The sequence below is a fragment of the Eleutherodactylus coqui genome, chromosome 1 (genome assembly GCF_035609145.1).
Source record: "Eleutherodactylus coqui strain aEleCoq1 chromosome 1, aEleCoq1.hap1, whole genome shotgun sequence".
Classification (NCBI taxonomy): Eukaryota; Metazoa; Chordata; class Amphibia; order Anura; family Eleutherodactylidae; genus Eleutherodactylus; species Eleutherodactylus coqui.
The window spans coordinates 43,330,715-43,351,949 of NC_089837.1; the positions used below are offsets into that span (position 1 = coordinate 43,330,715).

Below are 21,235 nucleotides of genomic sequence, written 5' to 3' on the forward strand. Positions count from 1 at the left end.
TTGATCATTTTTGGCTAGATTGAGAAGTATGCTTCTCTGTTTTATATTTTTGTATCCAAGTATTGGTTCTTTTATATTGCACAGTGTAGTGAGATCTTTTAATACTTTCTGGTAAAAAGTTTCTATATAGCATCCCTTGCTCTCTAACGGATAAAACCGACTTATTTATAATTTAATAATTATCCACAATGGCAAATACAATCAAGGTTTAATAGAGACAGGAGACAACCATTTCCTAGTCATTTCCATCAATATAGAGATAAACGGGTTTACACAAATAGGAGTAATTATAACAACAGGAATTACCCAGAGCCATACAGTGGGTTTAGACCGAATAATGGTAGGAATGGGCATTTCCACCAAAGAACCCAAAGATACAACATCCCTCAGGAGCCACGTTATGATAATGTCTTTTTTCAGAAGCCATTTCATAACAATCGTCCAAGAAAAAATTGGTACACTAGATCTTGGGCCCCTTCGAATCGAATGAGGATAGACAATAGAAGAATAAATCCCCCCATAACAAGGATGGAGACCCAAACAACAAATTTAAAGTCACACATCAATAATAAAAGAAGATTAGAGACCAACAAAGAATTGACAAATATCTCCTGTACATCTCCTGCGAGAAATAGAGATCTAACCAGCACCGCGTGTCTGGTCTCCCCTATAACAACCCAAATCTCCCCTCGTACCTTAGAAGAAAATTTATTAGGAGCCTCAACAGGCTCAACTCCTCCATCTTTTTTAGGGAGAGGACCGGCCTCCCCCCGGAATCCAATAAAAGACCACATTATTGCATCAAAAGAGATGATAAGAGATCTAGAATTTTTGAAAGAAACCCTATCAAACAAAGAGAGGACAAATACAGGCGGGGGATTAGAGCAGCCCGATCTACAGACTTTAATGAATGTTCAAAGATCGGAAAAAACGCAGCTGCCATCAGCAGCAAGATCACAGACAGAAATAATACAAGACAAACAGAATCCCAAGACCCCAAATGGAGAAATGACAATCAAGAAACCTATGACCTCGCAGATCAGAACCCGACAAGACGCACAAATGACTCCGGTAACAACACGGAGTTTAGCATCCAGAACAATGAAACCAGTCCCAGTCCCCAGGACGAAAATAACAGAATTCTACAATTCTTTGATACTTTGAAATAAAAAATTTTTCAGGGGGTGATAGACCACAAGAGCTAGCGCAAACTGATATACCTGACCTAATAACAACTACATTAAAACCAAAAAGTCGGTTTTATCCGTTAGAGAGCAAGGGATGCTATATAGAAACTTTTTACCAGAAAGTATTAAAAGATCTCACTACACTGTGCAATATAAAAGAACCAATACTTGGATACAAAAATATAAAACAGAGAAGCATACTTCTCAATCTAGCCAAAAATGATCAAATTGCAATCAAAAGGGCAGACAAGGGAGGAGCAACGGTGATCATGGACATCGACTACTATGAAAAAGAAGCCAATAGGATCCTGGGAGACTCTGAATATTATACTAGGCTATACGAAAATCCTCTGAAGAAAATATCTCAGAAACTATATGAATTGATAGATAATGCGTTAGAGGAAAAATGCCTCACGAAAGAAGAGAGGAACTATATTTGTAATAAAGAACCGGAGACCCCATTTTTTTATTTCCTACCAAAAACACACAAAAATAAAGAGAACCCTCCAGGACGCCCAATAATTGCAGGAATAAACTCGATTACATGTGCACTATCAGAATATGTAGATCATCAATTACAAAGAATTGTAACTAACCTACCAGCATATATCAAAGACACCAGTGACTTTCTGGAAGCATTAAAAATCAACAGTTGGCAAGAAAAATATTGGTTATGTACTCTAGATGTAACATCTTTATACTCGAACATCCCACATGAGAAGGGTCAACCACTTCTTGACTAGGGATACATCCATGCCGGATCACCAAAAAATGTTTATCCTCAGAGCAATCAGATTTATCCTACAAAATAATTATTTTACTTACAAAGATCGTTTTTATATTCAAAACAAAGGTACCGCCATGGGCACGAAATTTGCGCCGGCATATGCTAACCTATTTATGGGAGCCCTGGAGGAAGAGATAAAAGATACAAATATTATTTTTTACCGTCGTTTTATTGATGATGTATTTTTTATATGGGGAGGAGAAAAACATGAATTAGAGAATTTTATAAAAAATCTAAATTCGAGAGAATGGGGACTCGAATTCACAGGAAATTTTAGTCAAAAAAGTATAGTTTTTCTGGACGTTGAAATTTTTATTGACGATAGAAAAGTAATTAACACAAAAAATTATTTTAAACCTACCGACACAAACAGCTATTTAAAGTTTACTAGTTGTCACGCAAAATCATGGAAAAGTAATATTCCATATGGCCAGTTTGTACGTATGCGTCGGAATTGCTCCAATATTGAGGACTTCATGACGCAATCAGTAATATTAAAACAACGTTTCCATGAAAAACAATACCCAACACAACTTGTTGAATCGGCCTACAAGAAAGCATTGATAAGAACAACCGAACAAAAAAGAGAGAACCAGAAACAAAGAAATAAAAGGGTGGAAGAAGAGAACCAGAGCCTTCAATCAAGATTTATAACAAAGTACAACATGCAACATGGAGGAATTCGAAATATTCTGCAAAAACATTGGAACATTTTAAAAGACGATCCTTTTTTACAAAAAAATTTATCTGAAAGGCCTATAATAACGTTCAGACGAAATAAAACAATTAAAGACATACTAGCTCCCTCTTGTCCTTTTAAAAAACAAAAAAATAAACAGAATAAAGTTACAAAGGATACGAACCAATTGTTAAAACCGATCCAAGGCGCATTCAAATGTGGAATTTCTAGATGCAAATGCTGCACACATATCACGCATGGAAAAAAAGAAATACCATTATCAATAACAACTCCAAAGAAAACACACAAGATTCAATCACTTTTAACATGCAGTTCTAAATTCGTGATATACCTCCTACAATGCCCCTGTGGGTTAAGGTATGTAGGACGCACTATTAATCCTTTACGAACACGCATCAATAAGCATCGCAACAATATAGTGAATGGTTTCGAAAAACACAGCATTTCAAAACATTTTAAAAAAGAACATAATAAAGACGCCAGAGGTTTAAAAGTTACACCTCTTGAGAAGGTTAAACCAGAAATATTTTCCTTGCTTAAAAAACGAGAAATGTACTGGATTTTTCGACTACAAACACTGAATCCAGTAGGATTGAACAAAGCTCTGGAAAAAAATTTTAAATATATAAAAAAAATATATAAAAAGAATAACATAAAATATATAAAAAAAAAATAAAAAAAAAATTTTATTTTTTAAATTTCTGTATATTTTATAAATATATTTTTAGCTAATTTTGAATGCTAGTGTCTACTAAAACATTTTTTGCTTCGGTACGCATAAACCCTGATTATATGTGTTGCGAAAATATGTAAAACAAGAACTGATATGAAGAATGCTCAATTAACTTTAACTGAACAAAATACTGCCTTTTTGGATAGATTCTTAATAATAATAATGAAATGACATAATGCATGAATTTATGTTTATATATACTGCCCACAATTTATTGGATAAAAATTGATTAGGTGACCGTACTGAGGCACTGTGAGTTAACTAAGTATATATATATATATATATATAAAGATCTTTTTCTAATATCTTCCACGAAGAGGACAGTGAGACGCCAATTAAGATACTAGCGTTGGGGTAATGTACCCCCTATTTGTCCTATATTACTAGGTTACATCAGTAACACTAGTACGTCAGAAGACCGGTCATGTGACCGACGCAATGACGTTGACGTACCAGACGCTGCCCCTATCAAAGCACCCACCGCCGGGATAATACATTTCTCCTTTGGCCTTTGTTGCTAGGAGACTTCAGCAACACTAGCGCGTCAGAGCGCTAGTCATGTGGACAACGCGATGACGTAGGCTCACCAGATACCGCCCCCACCTAGGTCGCGACTGTTAGGTACGTTCCTTGTATTGACACACGTCACCGCGCCGGTCATGTGACTGACGTGGTGACGCTGGTGAATCTAATATACACCGTAAATATGGCCACCACCATCGGAAGACGCTTTTGGCGGTGGGTGTAAGGACGCTGGTCAGGTGACCTACGCAATGACGTAGGTTATCATAATACGCCACAACACGCCCCCATACCTCATCAGCAGTGATAGAACGTTAGGACATTAACCATGTGACCGGCGCTGTGACGTCGGCACATTATGACACGCCCCCAATATGGCTGCCCCCACCAGCGGTATGATTTGTAAGTAATCTATCTCCTATATATATGTGAGTATTTTATGTTGCATTATGGCTTGAGAAAGGTGCCTGTGTGCACTGAAACGCGTTGCCTGTTATTTTAGCGAATTTTGAAATTAAAGGTGTTATTGCTTCACTTTTAAAACGTCTGGTAAACATCTATTTGGAGACTGAAGGAGTCATCACTTCAAGGAGGGGGCTCATGGTCATCATACCCCCCTCCTCCTCAGTAAGTGTAACTCCTATATTTTCTTTGACAGATCACTATTTGTGGTTTCACACTATTTATTGAGCGCAGAAATTTTTGTTTTGCTGATAGCTCTTTTGTATTTCAATCGCCCGATTAGACGCGCTTGCGCAGTCCGGTCTTCTCCCTTCTGAATGGGGCCGCTCGTGCCGGAGAGCTGCTCCTCGTAGCTCCGCCCCGTCACGTGTGCCGATTCCAGCCAATCAGGAGGCTGGAATCGGCAATGGAACGCACAGAGCCCACGGTGCACCATGGGAGAAGACTTGCGGTCCACCGTGGGTGAAGATCCCGGCAGCCATCTTCGCAAGGTAAGTAAGAAATCACCGGAGCGCGGGGATTCGGGTAAGTACTATCCGTTTTTTTTTTTAAACCCCTGCATCGGGTTTGTCTCACGCCGAACGGGGGGGGCTATTGAAAAAAAAAACAAAAACGTTTCGGCGCGGGACAACCCCTTTAAGCCTGGCACTGGCTCCGTGATGCTACAATGAAGCCTGGCACTGGCTCAGTAATGCTACAGTGAAGCCTGGCACTGGCTCCGTGATGCTACAGTGAAGCCTGACACTGGCTTTCTGATGCTATAGTGAAGCCTGATGGTGGCTCTGTGATGCTACAGTGAAGCCTGGCCGTGGCTCAGTGAAGCTACAGTAAAGCCTGGCGGTGGCTCGGTGAAGCTACAGTGAAGCCTGGCGGTGGCTCCGTGATGCTACAGTGAAGCCTGGCCGTGGCTCGGTGAAGCTACAGTGAAGCCTGGCGGTGGCTCCGTGATGCTACAGTGAAGCCTGGCGGTGGCTCCGTGATGGTACAGTGAAGCCTGGCACTGGCTCTGTGATGCTATAGTGAAACCTGGCGGTGGCTCAGTGCAGCTACAGTGAAGCCTGACGGTGGCTCGGTGAAGCTACAGTGAAGCTTGGAGGTGGCTTGGTAATGCTCTGGGGCTGCTTTGCTTCTTCTGACCCTAGAAACCTGCAACTTGTGGAGGGCTAGATGGATTTAAAAGTGTAGGGGGTCTTCAATGGAGACCAGTGCTGATGTTGCCTGAGTCCAAATTCAAAGGAAAGTTATAACGAGTACCCGGAGAACCATGAGAACCCACTACACACACAATCATAGTAGGTCAAAATGAATTCTGCTTTATTAGGAAAAACACACAGCTTATATAGGCCGTCGCCCGCACAGGGTGCAACTTTGAAAAATTACTTAATCAGGTGTTTAGTTTGAAAAACAGAATATTAGCACATTTGATTCTTGCAAAAAAAACAGCTTATCTTGAACAAGCACTTCTGCTGCGTTGGGGCGCAGTTCAGGCGCATCCAGCCACAACCTTGAAATGTCAGTAGAAAACTTATCTACTTAGTTCTTTGTGTCTTATCACAATGTACGTAATGCAAGGTCCGGACAAAATGAGCAACTTCTAAGTTCCTTATTTTTCTTATGTCATGTCAGCATTAGGAGTTACTTTAGAAACAAGATTAAAGCTTAACATAATCCCCCATTTGGACATCAGAGCCACCATTATCTCCTGGTTCTGTCACCCGTTGGTGCCGGCTTCAGCCGGGTCCCCAGGTAGGAATGGTGCACTCTATGTCCATCTAGGGTACCAAGACATTTAAACAAATGACATAATATCAAATATTGCAAGTCAATCAAGTTTACAATACAGTAATCTTAGATTTATCAACATCAATATCATCATCGTCATATTAGACATTTCCCGATTTCATTAGGGTCACAAGTAAAATTATAACACACTTCAGCCAATGCAACATTTCTCCCCTGAAACCGAGTCATATTCATTCAATGTGTATGTTCAACGGCATCGCAATGGGGACAATATTCATATATATTAAGGAAGGTGTTTTCCTGAACAACATTGTCATCTACTACATCACTATCATTGTGTACTATTGAGTATATGTCTCGAAGAGTCTCTACGGGAGTGGGAACGGATAATAGAGAAGTCCGCAAAATGTCCTCTCCACTCCTGAGGTTGGCCATACACATGTGAGAAATGTTCAATACATCCTTTGCTAGGTATTCCCACATATTGGGATGTCCTTCTGCCCATCCAGTCCATCGCTTCTCAATGTGGATCGTTTGTAGTGGTGTTCCCCAATAAGAGGACAGTCCAATAAGACAAAATGCAGATGTCAAAGTCAAAATGCCCAGTACCCCCCACCCAAACAACACTGGGATCCCACCCATCACTTTTCCTCTGGCTCGGGAACTTTCTTGCAGTGGGAGGCCTGTATCCAGGTAGCTCTCCCTTCCACTTTTACCGAAGTGGGCATTGTCAACAGAACTTGGTATGGTCCGTCAAACCTTGGTTGCAAGGCCTTTCTTAAGTGTCTTTTTGTGACCACCCAGTCTCCAGGCTGCAAGGAGTGAGTCCCCTCTAGGTTGTCAGGGTCTGGAATTGAAGAAAAGACTAGATTCTATGTTACTTTTAGTTGGTCACACAGGTGCTTTACATATCCGGCTACTGTGTCATAGCCCTTCTGTAGGGCCTGTGGATGATACAGCCCCAATCTTGGCATAGAGCCAAACAACACTTCTTTTAACTTAAGCGTACCATTTAGTCTTTTAACTTTGTCTGAACTCTGCGGGTGGTATGGGGTGTGAAACGCTTGTTCCACCCCAAGGGCTGGCATCACCTCTCGCATCACTTTACCTGTAAAACGTGTACCTCTGTCACTCTCAATTGTCTCTAGTACCCCAAATCTACATACAAGTTCTGACACAGGTTTAGTCGCTGTACATTGTGCAGTGGCTTTGAACAGGTCCACGCACACAAGGACGTACTCATACCTGCCTGATTTGGGAAGCTGGATGTAATCGATTTGTAATCTCTGAAAAGGATACAGTGGTCTGGATGTGCACTTCCGGGGGCAGGGTGCACACTTCACATGCCTTCGCCAACCTGTCGAACCCTGGAGCATACCATACCTTGTCCACAACAGAAACCATGGCATTCCGAGAGGCATGCACTTTCCCGTGAGCTAGGACGGCGAGGTGGGGGTAGGCAGCCGCTGGTAAACACACTCTGTCTCCTAATTTCCATACATCATCTACGTACCTGGCTCCTGCCTTGGTCCACTGCTCCACTTCATCCTGTAGGACGCCAAATCCCACATCAACAAGAGTGGTGAAACCAAGATCCAACTTACAGCACATGGGGTCTTGCGTCCTATCCTGAAGAGCTGCAGCCTTGGCCGCCCTATCCGCTCTATCACTTCCTTTGCTCGCCGGCGACTGCTCCTGCGTGTGTGCTTTAACCTTTATTATGGCCACCTGTTCTGGCAACATGATGGCCTGCATTAATCTAACACCATTCTTAATGGGCTTGCCTTGTGCCGTGAGAAAGCTCCTGGACCGCCAGATGGGTCCAAAGGCGTACCTGGAATCAGTGTAGATGTTAGCAGGGGTACCTTTTGCAATCGTATAGGCCTCAGAGCACGAAGCTCAGCCTCCTGCGCTGACATGTATGGCGCAGTGGTTTTTGTACAAGCATCTCATTCAGTGTGAGTACTTCAAAACCTGTTACAAACCTTCCTTCGTCATTCAGGTATCTAGATCCATCCACAAACATTTCAAGGTGGGGGTTTAGGAGGGGTTTGTCAGTGACATTTGCGAAACCCAGCTGTCTCCTGCTCCATGAGCGCTGCACAATCATGCTGGTGTTCTGCGTCAAAGGCCTCCTCATCATCATCAGTCAGAGAATTTGCAAAAAGCTGGTCCCCTGTACTTACTCCCCCATTTGAATCAGTGTCACCTAGTGGTAATAAGGTGGCCGGATTCAAAGTGGTGCAACGTTGAAATGAAACATTGGATCAAGAGTGTACTGCAAGTTCCATTTTGATCCGTCTAGCAAGGGACAGATGTCTACGGCTTACTTGTGTCAGGATTCCATGTACGTCATGTGGGGTGTAGATCACCATGGTGTGATCTAAGACAACGTCAGAACTTTTGTCCAGTAACTGAAGTTTGTCTTTACTGGCTTTGCAGCCATTCTACTCTGATGGAGGAAACACAAAAGGCTTAGTGATGCATTGAGGCAACTATTTGGGTCAAGAGCACATAAAAATAAATCATCAACATATCACAAGAGGGCAGTGCCCTCGGGAATTGGCCAGGCGTCTAATACCAGCTTCATGCATCTGGTGAACTGGTTTTGGGCTATTCTGAGCCCCTTGTGGCAGCACTGTCCAACAGTACTGCTTTCCTCTAAAAAGTAAAATGCAAACAAATACTGACAGTCTAGCTGGCCCTTTATACCCTTTTTCTTAACGGGGAACAAAGGGGTATTGGCTGGGGAGACATATTCCTTAAGGGCTTTAAGTTGACATAAAGAAAAGACGGTGTCTGCAATTGCATCTTCCTGGGCGTGTGCCAGGGGGTACTGACGGACCATGGGGGCTTTTTCCCCTTCTTTTAGGTAAACCATTACCGGTGGGACTGACAGTCTGTCGGGGTCCGTCTGACTGGTAGCCCAAAGGCTCGAAAGAACGACACTAAGAACTTGTTTCTCTGCGTGCGTAAGAGTGAAGACAGGGAGAGGTGTCGCTAGGTCTGCTGCCATCCGACAGAAGGTCGGGTGACTTTCAGACCCGGGGTGTATACAAGCCTCACCGGACGGGTGAAGTTTGATACAACATCCCAAGGGTCCCATCACGTCGGTTCCCAATATGCTTTCAGGACTTTCCAGCACAAGGAAGCGCGTGAGGCATCGTGACCCTTTAGCGTCTTTTCTTTACTGGAAAAAGAGGGGTGTTTGCTGGAGGCTGTATCTCACGCAAATCCCCCATCGGAACCAAGTCTCCCACTTGTTCCCCAATCAGCATTTTTCTTGTGGGAAACTAAATGGGATACTGTTTGACCCAGGGGTGCGTTTCCTGGCTTCAGATTTACCATCATAGGGGGTATATTCAATTTCCCTATGTCTGTCTTACAGGTGGCTTACATTTTGTCAGGACCTGCGGAAAGCTGAGTTTCTGCAGTAGCAGAAACACATGAGCCAGATCCACCAAGAGAGCAGTTAGTTTACAAAACTCTTCTGAACTGTCACCTGAGGTCTCAACCCATACCGATCCATCTGGTGAGAATTTGATGGATGCAGATAAGGCTTGTAAGATATCAGTACAAATAACAGAGACATGAATTACAACAAGGCAGAATAATCCACAAACATCTATCCACATTGCAATATTTCTTTAAGCAAATTCATTATTAATCTGATCCTGCCTGCAATATCTCATCAAATTTGAGAAGAAAAAAAACTTTTCCTAACTGCCCAAGCTTCTCACCCCCCCCCCCCTTTCAAAGAAGAGAGGGATGAAACATTACGTACTGTTACATCATCTAGCGCCACCCATTCGATGCTGGTCATTTGCATGTCTCTCCTACAGAACATTCTCTCAGAGACAGTACAATACTAACAGCATTTAGCAGTGATACAGACGTCCAACCAATCACAGAACTAACATTTACACAAAAAGCAAAATATATATCTTAAAATCCTTATATGTTTTCTATTTTTAAGACCGTATAATTCACGTAATTCATTACAAGTTTCTTATTTCATCAACGTTTGTCCTTCTTTCTATGACCCTGAATCTTATCTCTCTATGAAACAGAACAATAGCTAAGATATTAAAAAGTAGCCAGAACATTCAGACTTTAAACAGCATTAATCATTAGTAATTACAAGAGGTATATTTCTCTGAGGATATGACTAGTTAAACACATAGAAAAGACAACATGCTAAGCGCTTCTAACAGCGCAACATTTTCTGCCTTTTTAACCCTTGTATTCTTAAAAGCCCCCACAGACGTGAGTGGGGTATAACTCCCTTACACTTGTATGAAGAACACTAAGACGTACAACAAAGATTAGATTACATAACGTCAAGACATACAAGACAAACAATAATGGTTATTTGTCACATAATTGTCCACAGATTCTGCATGAACTTACTTCATGTCACAGGGGGACATAGACTATAAAATTCTGACAGACTGATAACCCATTACTACCGTATCTACACTTGCCCTAATCCATCTGTTTAACGTACTTTTATCCAACCTTTTGTCTATCTCTGAATCTTTCCCAAACTTCTGGTCTAAGACTCTATTCTCCCAAAATTCTAAACACCTTACTACATTCTTCTTCCCACAGCTAACGTGCCTTCTCTGTCTTCTACTATTTCTCTAGCTGATTTCCATATAGGCATACTCTTAGAGCCCTCTTATCCCTTCCCTAACTCTATTTTTGCTCTTCTACAAAAGAAGATTTCCCCAGGAGTTACTATTTAAAGTTAGTCCTGTTCTACCCAGGCTTCTCGCAACCTAAAAGCTGTACCTGTATAGAGGTCAGTAGGGGGATTCCAGGGCTCACTACTGCCCCTTTAGACGCTTTCTGCAAACCTGTTGCTCTTTCTAAACCGGCGTCTCTGATATCTCCTTCCAATTTTTATCATGATACTGAGACCAAAATTCATAATTAATATTCCCGCCTTCTTAAGGCCTATTTGTTTGTATATCTTATACACTATGTCTCCCCCTTCCCTCTCCTTAATTATCTCTATAGGGGTCAGGTAAGCTTTAGACTGTTCAGACCCCATTTCCAAACCACGAAGGTAATCTATTCCCACTATTCATCACTAAGTATACAGGACCTTAATTCACACAGTACACTAAGGACACTTAGTCCCTGGTCCTGGAATAGTTTTACGGAACTACTACAGCAATCACTTAGACTACTTAAGGGGGTTCAGGGGAGACCAGACCTCTCCTCTAAGGGAACTTTTGGTGATATTATAACAGATTCAGTATAAGCAAATTATGGCTAAAATGACACAGACTATCAACGTACAGATTTCAACAATTACTACAGTCAACATGGCATGAAAATATCCCAGTAGTGAGTTCTTCCGTCTAATACAGTTTTATGAACAAACTACACAAAGAGCCGGGGAACCTGAAAGTAACACATGCAGCGACTAACCTTCTGTCAACAGTAGACACAAATCAGGGGAGCCCAGAGCTGAAAATGGCAAGTCAAAGGCTTACCCTACACCGGTGTTTTGTAGATCTGGGGTCCCGTGAGCCTGGTCTTGGGTTGTTGGCAGTTGGTGTCGTCAGGTATCGGCTGCAGGTGAAGAGGAGTCCCCGCCCCACGTTGGGCGCCAAGTAACTGTAGGGGGTCTTCAATGGAGACCAGTGCTGATGTTGCCTGAGTCCAAATTCAAAGGAAAGTTATAACGAGTACCCGGAGAACCATGAGAACCCACTACACACACAATCATAGTAGGTCAAAATGAATTCTGCTTTATTAGGAAAAACACACAGCTTATATAGGCCGTCGCCCGCACAGGGTGCGACTTTGAAAAATTACTTAATCAGGTGTTTAGTTTGAAAAACAGAATATTAGCACATTTTATACTTGCAAAAAAACAGCTTATCTTGAAAAAGCACTTCTGCTGCGTTCGGGCGCAGTTCGGGCGTATCCGGCCACAACCTTGAAATTTCAGTAGAAAACTTATCTACTTAGTTCTTTGTGTCTTATTACAATGTCCGTAATGCAAGGTCCGGACAAAATGAGCAACTTCTAAGTTCCTTATTTTTCTTATGTCATGTCAGCATTAGGAGTTACTTTAGAAACAAGATTAACCCTTAACAAAAGTATCAAACTCCCAAGAAAAAACATCATGCCTTCTATGAATAAGCTAAAGCTTGGGCGCCATTGGACCATCTAACAGGACAATGATCCCAAGCAGACCTCAAAGTCCACCAAGGCTTGGTTTCAGATTCTGGAGTGGGTGACACAGTCCCCTGACTTGCACCTCATAGAACATCTTTGGTGGGATGTGTAGAAGGCGGTTGCAGCATACAAACCCAAGTATATTAGTAAACTGGAGGACATTGCTGTGATGAATAGGCCAATATTCCTCAGAAACACAGTCAGAAGCCGGTATCTAGCTATGCATAATCTTTAAACAAGTCATATCAGCAAAAGGTGCTCTACTAAGCACTAAAGACACTTGTCATGAAGGGGTGAATAAATCTGAGACTGCAGTAATCTCGCAGGCGGGGCATTTGCCCGGGGTGCAATCATGAGGGAAGGCAGGAGAGGCACTGGCAGCACAGTGCGATACAAAAGCAGAGCTAAACAGCTGATCACTGCCTTCTGACTTACTACACCGCTACCCTAGCCCATCCTGGCATATTCACCCAGAAGAGTGGTGCTGTCTGATCTGCAGCGCCTGCCTGAAACCAGTATAGTCGCACAGAAGAGAAGTACTGCGCCCCCCCTGGTTTCCTGAGTCCGACACTGAACACCTGATCACTGCTCAGTGCTCGCATCCTGCAGCCGCCCGGACCTGACACCATGCTTTTGTCAGTGAAGGCGCTGTGGCAGGCTCTGGTGGCTACAGGGCAGGAGCGCTGAGCAGCAATCAGCTGTTCTGTGTCGGACTCGGGAAACAGGGGCGACCATGCTAGGCTATGAAGAGGTCCCTGCAGACAAGAGGCGCTGTTGTGTCTAAAATGGCTTCCATCACTTCAGGGAAGTAGCGATCCTCCAGAACGGCTTCCAGCCACACTGGAGAACGGTAAGTGCTTCCCATTGTTTTCAATGAATGACCTCGCATCGCACTTGCATGCACCTCCGGCCCCATTGAAAACAATGGGTGAGGAGTTCCGAATGAAAGCCCAAAATCAGGACACGCTGTGATTTTTTTCACGCACCGCTTATGTATATGACTGTATTAAAAAGAACAGGGTTCATATTTGTGCGTCTCACAACGCACGCATCTCACACGATTTTCTTTCAAAAATGTATTTATTGTTTTCATAGACAAACATACATGCATTAGAAAATAGATGTAATAGACTACATCATTAGAAATATAACCTTTCTAGAACTTAAAAGAGAGCGCACTCCTTTCCCCTCCCTAAAACTATGGGTTCTCCCCCAGGATTGCATGAGAGTCGTCTCCCTCCTAAGGCAATCAGGAGGGAGAGGGATAAAGAGAGGAAAAAGAGGAAAGGTCCGCCTGGGGAAAACGGGCTGAGTTTAGGGGGACGGTATACAGAGCCAGTATCGAGGGGCCTTGAAAGGGACTCCATGATCCTTGGTATCGCTGTAGGTTGGGCCTCGAGCCAGACATTCCGCGACTAAGGCCTCTCTCAACTGGGCTAACCATGGGTAACAAATCAAAAACGTGTCAAACAAGCCCTTGAGATATCAAGAGATCCTCCAGGTGGCTCACTGGGCATTTACATAGCCCCTGAGTCAAGCAAGAATCCTTGTTATGTAGGTCTACGTACAGACCTTCTTGTGTGGTGGACTGGGAAGGCCCTCTCTAACTGTTGTAACTGTTTTAACTATTATAATCAAAACAAAAAAATTTGAAGAAGGTGAAATCTAGAGGTAAAAAAAAGAAAAGAGAAAAAATTAGGAAGAATACAGGAAAGGTCATGCGTAGGGGAAGGGGAGGAGAAAGAAAGGGTGGGGGAAAGGTCTTTTCTGCCTTTGTCGTGTGAGATCTTAGTAGTGCAAGATGTTCGGGAACGCCATGTTCTGCTCAGAGCTGACCCTCCTCTAGCCATCTAAGAAAGGCCAGGGAGCTTCTTAAGTTGTACCATAACGCCCACGTTTCGTAGAAGCCCGAGTTTCCCTTTTCAGAGTCGGAGCTCCTGAGCTCCTCCATATATTCAATGTGGTTCAGGGCCCCGACCCAAGCAGATCTTGGTATCGCTCCCCCCCCCCCCCGCTTCCAGAATTTGGGAACGGTGAGGCGCATCTCTGGTTACAAGTTCAGGGAGGTTCTGCTTACCTCCTCGTCCAGACGGGTCACGTGAGAGGGCAGGTCCACCATATGTGGTGCATAGTGCCTAACTCGGATTCACACGATTTTCTCAACCGGCTAAAAGCAGCCTAAATTGGAATATGAGGAGATGGGGAACGAAGTGGAAGAGATTATTCTACAACTCCTGGGGACAGTTCAACTTCTACAGGAGAAGACTCAGCTGAAGGAGACTCTGCACAGCTACCACACTCAGAAAGTGAGAGCAGATAAGGAGGCCATGGAAAGAGAGCGACTTCTGCAGCTAGTTTCGATATCTGTAGGTCAGACTGCAACACTCTTCTGCTGTATAGTAAGTCAGAAGCAATCAGCTATTTATTGCCCAGAGATCAGGGGTGGCGCAGCGCCGCTCTTCTATGTGATTATGTCTGGCTAGGAGGCTGCAGTTCAGGAGGCAAGGAGCAAAATTGCAAACTTACCAAATCAGTGACAGAGGCTCAGATGAAGTGGAGGATGATTAAGGCTACACCCACAGGGGCAATTTTCACAATGATGCGATTTTGATTTTAAAAAATTGCTTCGCTTCTGTGAAATTGCAATTGCACTCGCGTAAAGGGTTAAAAGTGCTTCACATATACCTCACTAGGAAGAATCCCATCACATGCGAAAGGAGTGAATTTCTTACCGAAAATTCCTTTTTTCCGAGTCATCCTGACGGCATACCTGGAGGTTGCACCTTGACCTTGTAGGGACAGGAAGCAAGAGACTTCAAAAGGCTCCTCCTGCCTCCCATTCTCCAGTGTCTTCTAAATTACTTACATAGACATGTCGCGGTTAACCAAGGAAAATATTTTATTTGCTCCAAAACAAAAATAACATGGTTAATTCCATTTGAACATAAACAAGAAGGGTAGCTTACCCGAGTTTTAACAAAAGATATTATGCAAAAAATTTTCTGCATGAAAACATCCGACATAGGAGCCTCTGGGCTACAAATTCGTACCCGCATAATTGTAGACATATATGTGTGAGTTTTGGGAGGGAATAACGTGCCGTCAGGATGATTTGGAAAAAAGGAATTTTCGGTAAGAAATTCACTCCTTTTCCCCGGCGTCATCCTGACGGCATACCTGGAGTATACCAGATTATTTTCTCAGGGGGGGACCACTGCCTGCAAGACCTTTCTCCCGAACGAGAGGTCGGAGAAGAGGTCCGCATTCAACCTATAGTGTTTAGCAAAGGTGTGTAGGTTGGACCATGTGGCCGCCTTGCATATTTGGTCCGGCGTAGCCATAGCCCTCTCTGCCCAGGAGCAGGATACTGCCCTGGTTGAACGGGCCTTGAGTCCTTTCGGGATAGGTCTGTCGCTGGAAGAGTAGGCCTGCTGGATTGTGGTTTTTATCCAGCGGCTAATGGACCTCCTAGAAGCCACTCTTCCTCTGCCCAGCCCCTGAAATTGAACAAAAAGACAGTCAGCCTTCCTAAAGGATAATGTCTGCTCTAAGTAGCATATAATGGCTCTCCTTACGTCCAGGCTATGGTACTCTCTTTCCCTATCATTTTTGAGATCCTGACAGAAAGATGGGAGGATAATTTCCTGCTGTCTGTGGAATTTCGAGGCTACCTTTGGTAGAAAGAAGGGGTCCGTTTTTAGTATGACCATATCATCCTGGACTAGTAGATATGGTGTTTTACAAGACAGGGCCTGGAGCTCGCTTAAGCGCCTCGCTGTTGTGATTACTACCAGAAATACAGTTTTTAAAGTGAGCCACCTAATTGATATCTGATCAATGGGCTCGAAGGGGTTTTTACAGAGATTCTGGAGAACTAGGTTTAGGTCCCGGGGGGGGGGGGAACATACTGCGGCAAACTGGCCTCATTCTTTCTGCCGCCTTCATGAACCTGCGGATCAGTCTATGATCTGCTAAGGGTTGGTTTGGAATGGCCGAGAGCACCGATACCTGTACTTTTAGGGTCCCTGGTCTTAGGTTTTTATCTAGACCCTCCTAGAGGAAGTCCAAGATCTCCGCCACCGAGGTGTCAAGATTGGAGACTTCCAGCCCCCTCCAGGAGGAGAACTTTTTCCATATTTTGTTATAAATAGCTGATGTAACTGGTTTGCGAGACTGGCGTAGAGTCGCAATAACTCTGGAGGACAGACCTTGTCTCAGTAGCGTCTGTTCCTCAATAACCACACTGCGAGGTTCAGTCTCTCTAAATTGGGGCACAACACTGGGCCCTGCGCTAGGAGATCCTTCCTGGTTGGAAGACGGATTGGCTCCGCGATGGCGAGTTTTAGGAATACGGGAAACCATGCCCGTTTTTCCCAGTATGGGGCGATTAGGAAAAGGGTCACGTGGCTTTGCTGGACCTTCTGCAAGACTCTCGGGATCAGGGGTATGGGGGGAAAGGCATAGGCCAGACTAAAGTCCCAACTCTGAGAAAAGGCGTCTATCCCCTCGGCCCTGTCCCTTGGTTCTAGAGAAAAAGAGACGGAACATTTTGAGTTTTGGCTGTTCGCGAATAGGTCCACCTGTGGTCTGCCCCAAGTGTCTGTAATGAGTTGAAATTCCTCTTGATTCAGGGACCATTCCCCGGGGTCTAGGCGTCTTCGACTGAGAAAGTCGGCTGTTAGGTTCTGGGACCCTTTGAGGTGGACCGCCATCAGGGACTGTACCGTGGCCTCGGCCCATCGGAAGATCCCGGCTGTTAATTTCAGTAGGTGGAAATTCCTGGTGCCTCCCTGGTGGCGAATAAGGGAAACGGCGGTCATATTATCAGAGAAGATCTTAACATGTTTCTTCTTTAGGATGTCCTGAGCTCTGTGAAGTGCCTCCCAGATGGCCCTAAGTTCTCTGAAATTTGAGGTCTGGCTTCGCAACGCTGGACCCCATTCGCTGCCCTACTTGCGCTCCCCAGCCAGATTGGCTTGCGTTAGTGACTACGCAAATAAAGGGCTCTGCCATCCACGGGGACTCTGCTTCTAGGTTGCGTGTTGACTGCCACCAGCAAAGGGACCGTGTGACTGATGATGACATGGGCATCCTGATGTCCAGGGAGGTCATTGCCCCATCCCAGTTGCCCAGGATGGCCCTCTGGAGCGTTCTTGAGTGTGCCTGGGCCCAAGGAATAATGCTGATACATGAAGTCATAAGGCCCAGGAGTCTCATCGCGTCCCTAATTGTTATTCGTTTCTTCTGGCCGCATCTTTGTGCTGCCTGTCTAAGGCTTTCCTGCCTGGGTGGAGGCAAGGATAAGGTCTGCGACACAGAGTTTATCCGCACCCCCAGGAAGGTTTTGCGTGTCTCGGGGGAAAGACTAGATTTAGGGAACTTTACTATCCACCCGAGCCTCTGAAATAGGGAGATGACTTGGCTGGTATCCTCTTCGAGGGTCTTTGGCGAGGATCCTACTACCAGGAAATCGTCCAGGTAGGGGATGATGTTTATGCCTGCTACATGGAGATGCGCCACCATCTCTGCCACTATTTTGGAGAATATTCTGGGTGTCGTTGAAATGCCAAAAGGTAGACACTGAAACTGGAAGTGACATACACGGCTTCCTATCCTGATAGCAAATTACAGGTACTTGTGATGTTCCGGCAGGATTGGGACGTGATAGTACGCGTCATTTAGATCGACGGTACTCATAAAGTCCCCTTTTCCAATTAGAGTTACTGCTGACCTGACGGTTTCCATTTTAAACCTCTTATAGGTAATGTATTTGTTCAGGCCCTTCAAATTAAGGATCATTCGGTAGCTGCCGTTTGTTTTTTTAATAAGGAAGAGGGGCGAGTAAAAACCCAAGCCCTGCTCTACCGTGGGGACCCGGACTACTGCCCCTATTTGTAGCAAATTGGAAATTTCATTTTTAAAGATATCCTGCAGAGCAGGGGATTGCGTGGGGGTGACTCTGAAGTTATTAGGGGGCCGGGTGAAGAATTCTATTCTGTACCCCTGGGCTATGAGCTGCAGGACCCATGGGTTGTCTGTAATCTCCTGCCATTCCTGGGAAAAATTTTGTAGTCTACCCCCCACCCGGTAATCTTCTATGGAGGTAGAAGTTGTTTCTGTCTTACCCCTGCCTCCTTTGGGGTAGGACCAGCGCCCTGTCTTTCCTTTACCCCGGTAGGGCCTGAAGGATGGCTGTCGTCTGTGGGGAAGTCCGGTCCTCGTATGGTCCGGAAAGCTGTGGGTCTTGTCGGTAGCCTTCTTGAGGATCTCCTCCAAGACCGCACCGAAGATGCGTTGGTCATGAAAGGGAATGTTGCACAGCCTTCCCTTGGATGCCGTATCAGCCTTCCATGTTTTCAGCCAGACCGCCCTCTTGGCCATGTTAGACAATGTGGCGCTCCTGGCTGCCAGCCTCATAGATTCGGCAGATGCATCTGCCAGGAAACCTGTTGCCGATCTCAGCAGGGGTATGCACTCCTGTAATGCCTCTCTAGGGGCCCTCTGTTTGATCTGGTCATCCAGCTCACCTAGCCAGAGGAACATTGATCTGGCCACAGAAGTCGCTGCGATGTTGGACTCCAGCGTATAAGACATTGTTTGCCAGGCTCGCTTCATTAAGGCGTCCACCCTGTTATCCATAGGGTCTTTAGGATGTGACGAGTCTTCAAATGGGAGGACTGTCTTCTTGGCCATCATGGCCACCTGTGGGTCCACTTTGGAAACATCCTCGTAGAAGCGCACATCTTCCTCCGCGAAACGGAGCCTCTCTTTATACTCGTGGGGTAGGTAGAGGTGTTTGTCCGCGCAATCCCACTCGTCCGCGATCACCTTTTTCAGGGTGTCATTTACCGGGAAGACGATGCGGTTCCCCGGTCTGAGCCCTCCAAACATATCGTCCTGCACGGACCTTGGCTCGACCACATCCTCGACTTTCATGGTATCCCTGACTGCTTTAATCAGGTCATCCAGATCTCCCTATCAGAAGTAGTACTTTTTGTTCTCATCCTTAGAGTCAGGGGGACGGTCGAACAATTCACCTTCTGAAAGGTCGCCCAGGGATTGTTCAGAGTCTGAGCTGGTTAGCGGTATGTGGCTAGACCTTTTGGCGGCCCTTCTCTCCCGCTGAGCTGGGGGGAGACTGGAGATTGATGCCCGAACCTCCTCCCTAACCAGGGATCTTATGTCTTCCCTGAACGCAGACTGCTCGTCCGTGAGGATCTTGGAGGTACATTCAGGGCATAGTGGCTTTTTGTACACCTCATCCAGTTTTTTAAGACACAGGGCGCATTTCCTGTGTCTTTTCTTAGGGTCCTGTTTGGACTTGGTGGACTCCCTGTCCTGCAATGATACATGCATGCACATAAGGGAGACCCCCCATATATCGCTATAAGTCCCCCTGAGCATATTACCCCTGCATAAGTAACACTTACAGTTTGCAGGGCTTCCACTTCGGTTTCTCTGGTAGTTGATGTCTTTGTAAAGCATTTCCCACATTCTGTACATGAATATGGTCTATCCCCTGTGTGACTTCTCTGATGCATCATAAGATTTGATTTTCGGATGAAACATTTCCCACATTCTAAACATGAATATGGCTTCTCTCCGGTGTGAATTCTCTGATGTATAACAAGATCAGATTTCTGGGTAAAACATTTCCCACATTCTGAACATGTATAGGGTTTCTCTCCTGTGTGAATTCTCTCATGTATCACAAGGTCATATTTCTGAGTAAAACATTTCCCACATTCTGAACATGTATAGGGCTTCTCCCCTGTGTGACTTCTCTGATGCGTCATAAGATTTGATTTTCGGGTGAAACATTTCCCACATTCTAAACATGAATAAGGCTTCTCACCTGTGTGAATTCTCTGATGTATAACAAGATCAGATTTCTGAGTAAAGCATTTCCTACATTCTGAACATGAAAATCGTTTCAGTCCTGTGTGCCTTGTCTGATGTATAGCAAGATTCGCTTTCAGCATAAAACATTTCCCACATTCTGAACATGAATAGAGCTTCTCTCCTGTGTGAGTTCTCTGATGCCTTTTAAGATTCGATTTTCGGATAAAACATTTCCCACAATCTGAACATGAATATGGCTTCTCTCCTGTGTGAATTCTCTCATGTATCACAAGATCATATTTCTGGGTAAAACATGTCCCACATTCTGAACATGTATAGGGCTTCTCCCGGGTGTGACTTCTCTGATGCGTCATAAGATTTGATTTTTGTATGAAACATTTCCCACATTCTAAACATGAATATGGCTTCTCTCCTGTGTGAATTCTCTGATGTATAACAAGATCAGATTTTTGAGTAAAGCATTTCCCACATTCGCTTCAGTCCTGTGTGACTTCTCTGATGTATAGCAAGATTTGATTTCAGCGTAAAAAAATTCCCACATTCTGAACATGAATAGAGCTTCTCTCCTGTGTGAGTTCTCTGATGCATTGTAAGACTTGACTTTCGGATGAAACATTTCTCACAATCTGAACATGAATATGGTTTCTCTCCTGTGTGAATTCTCTCATGTATAACAAGATGATATTTCTGTGCAAAACATTTCCCACAGTGTGAACAAGAGTACGGCTTCACTCCTGTGTGTACTCTTGTGTGTATAAAAAGATCTAATCTTCTTAAAAACGGTTTTCCACATTCACCACACTGAAACTTTTTACCCTCTTTGTGAGTTATAGGTGAGGTAACAATCTGTGATTGGTCAGGAGAAGGTTCCTCATGATTAGGGGGATTATATGACAGATCTGTACTGACAAGCTGTGGATGTACATGAAGGGTGATGAGGTTTTCTGTTGAGGAGCGCTGCATGATATCTTCATCTTCTACTTTATAATTACACGATAACATCAAGTTTCCTTCCGAGTTTTCAGGGGGATTATCTGTTAGGA

At 44.4% G+C, this 21,235-nt stretch overlaps 1 pseudogene; it reads right to left on the reverse strand.

Annotated features, from left to right (window-relative positions):
- The window catches only part of LOC136615389 (zinc finger protein 850-like), a 304,670-nt pseudogene that overhangs the window by 29,132 nt on the left and 254,303 nt on the right, over nucleotides 1–21,235 (reverse strand).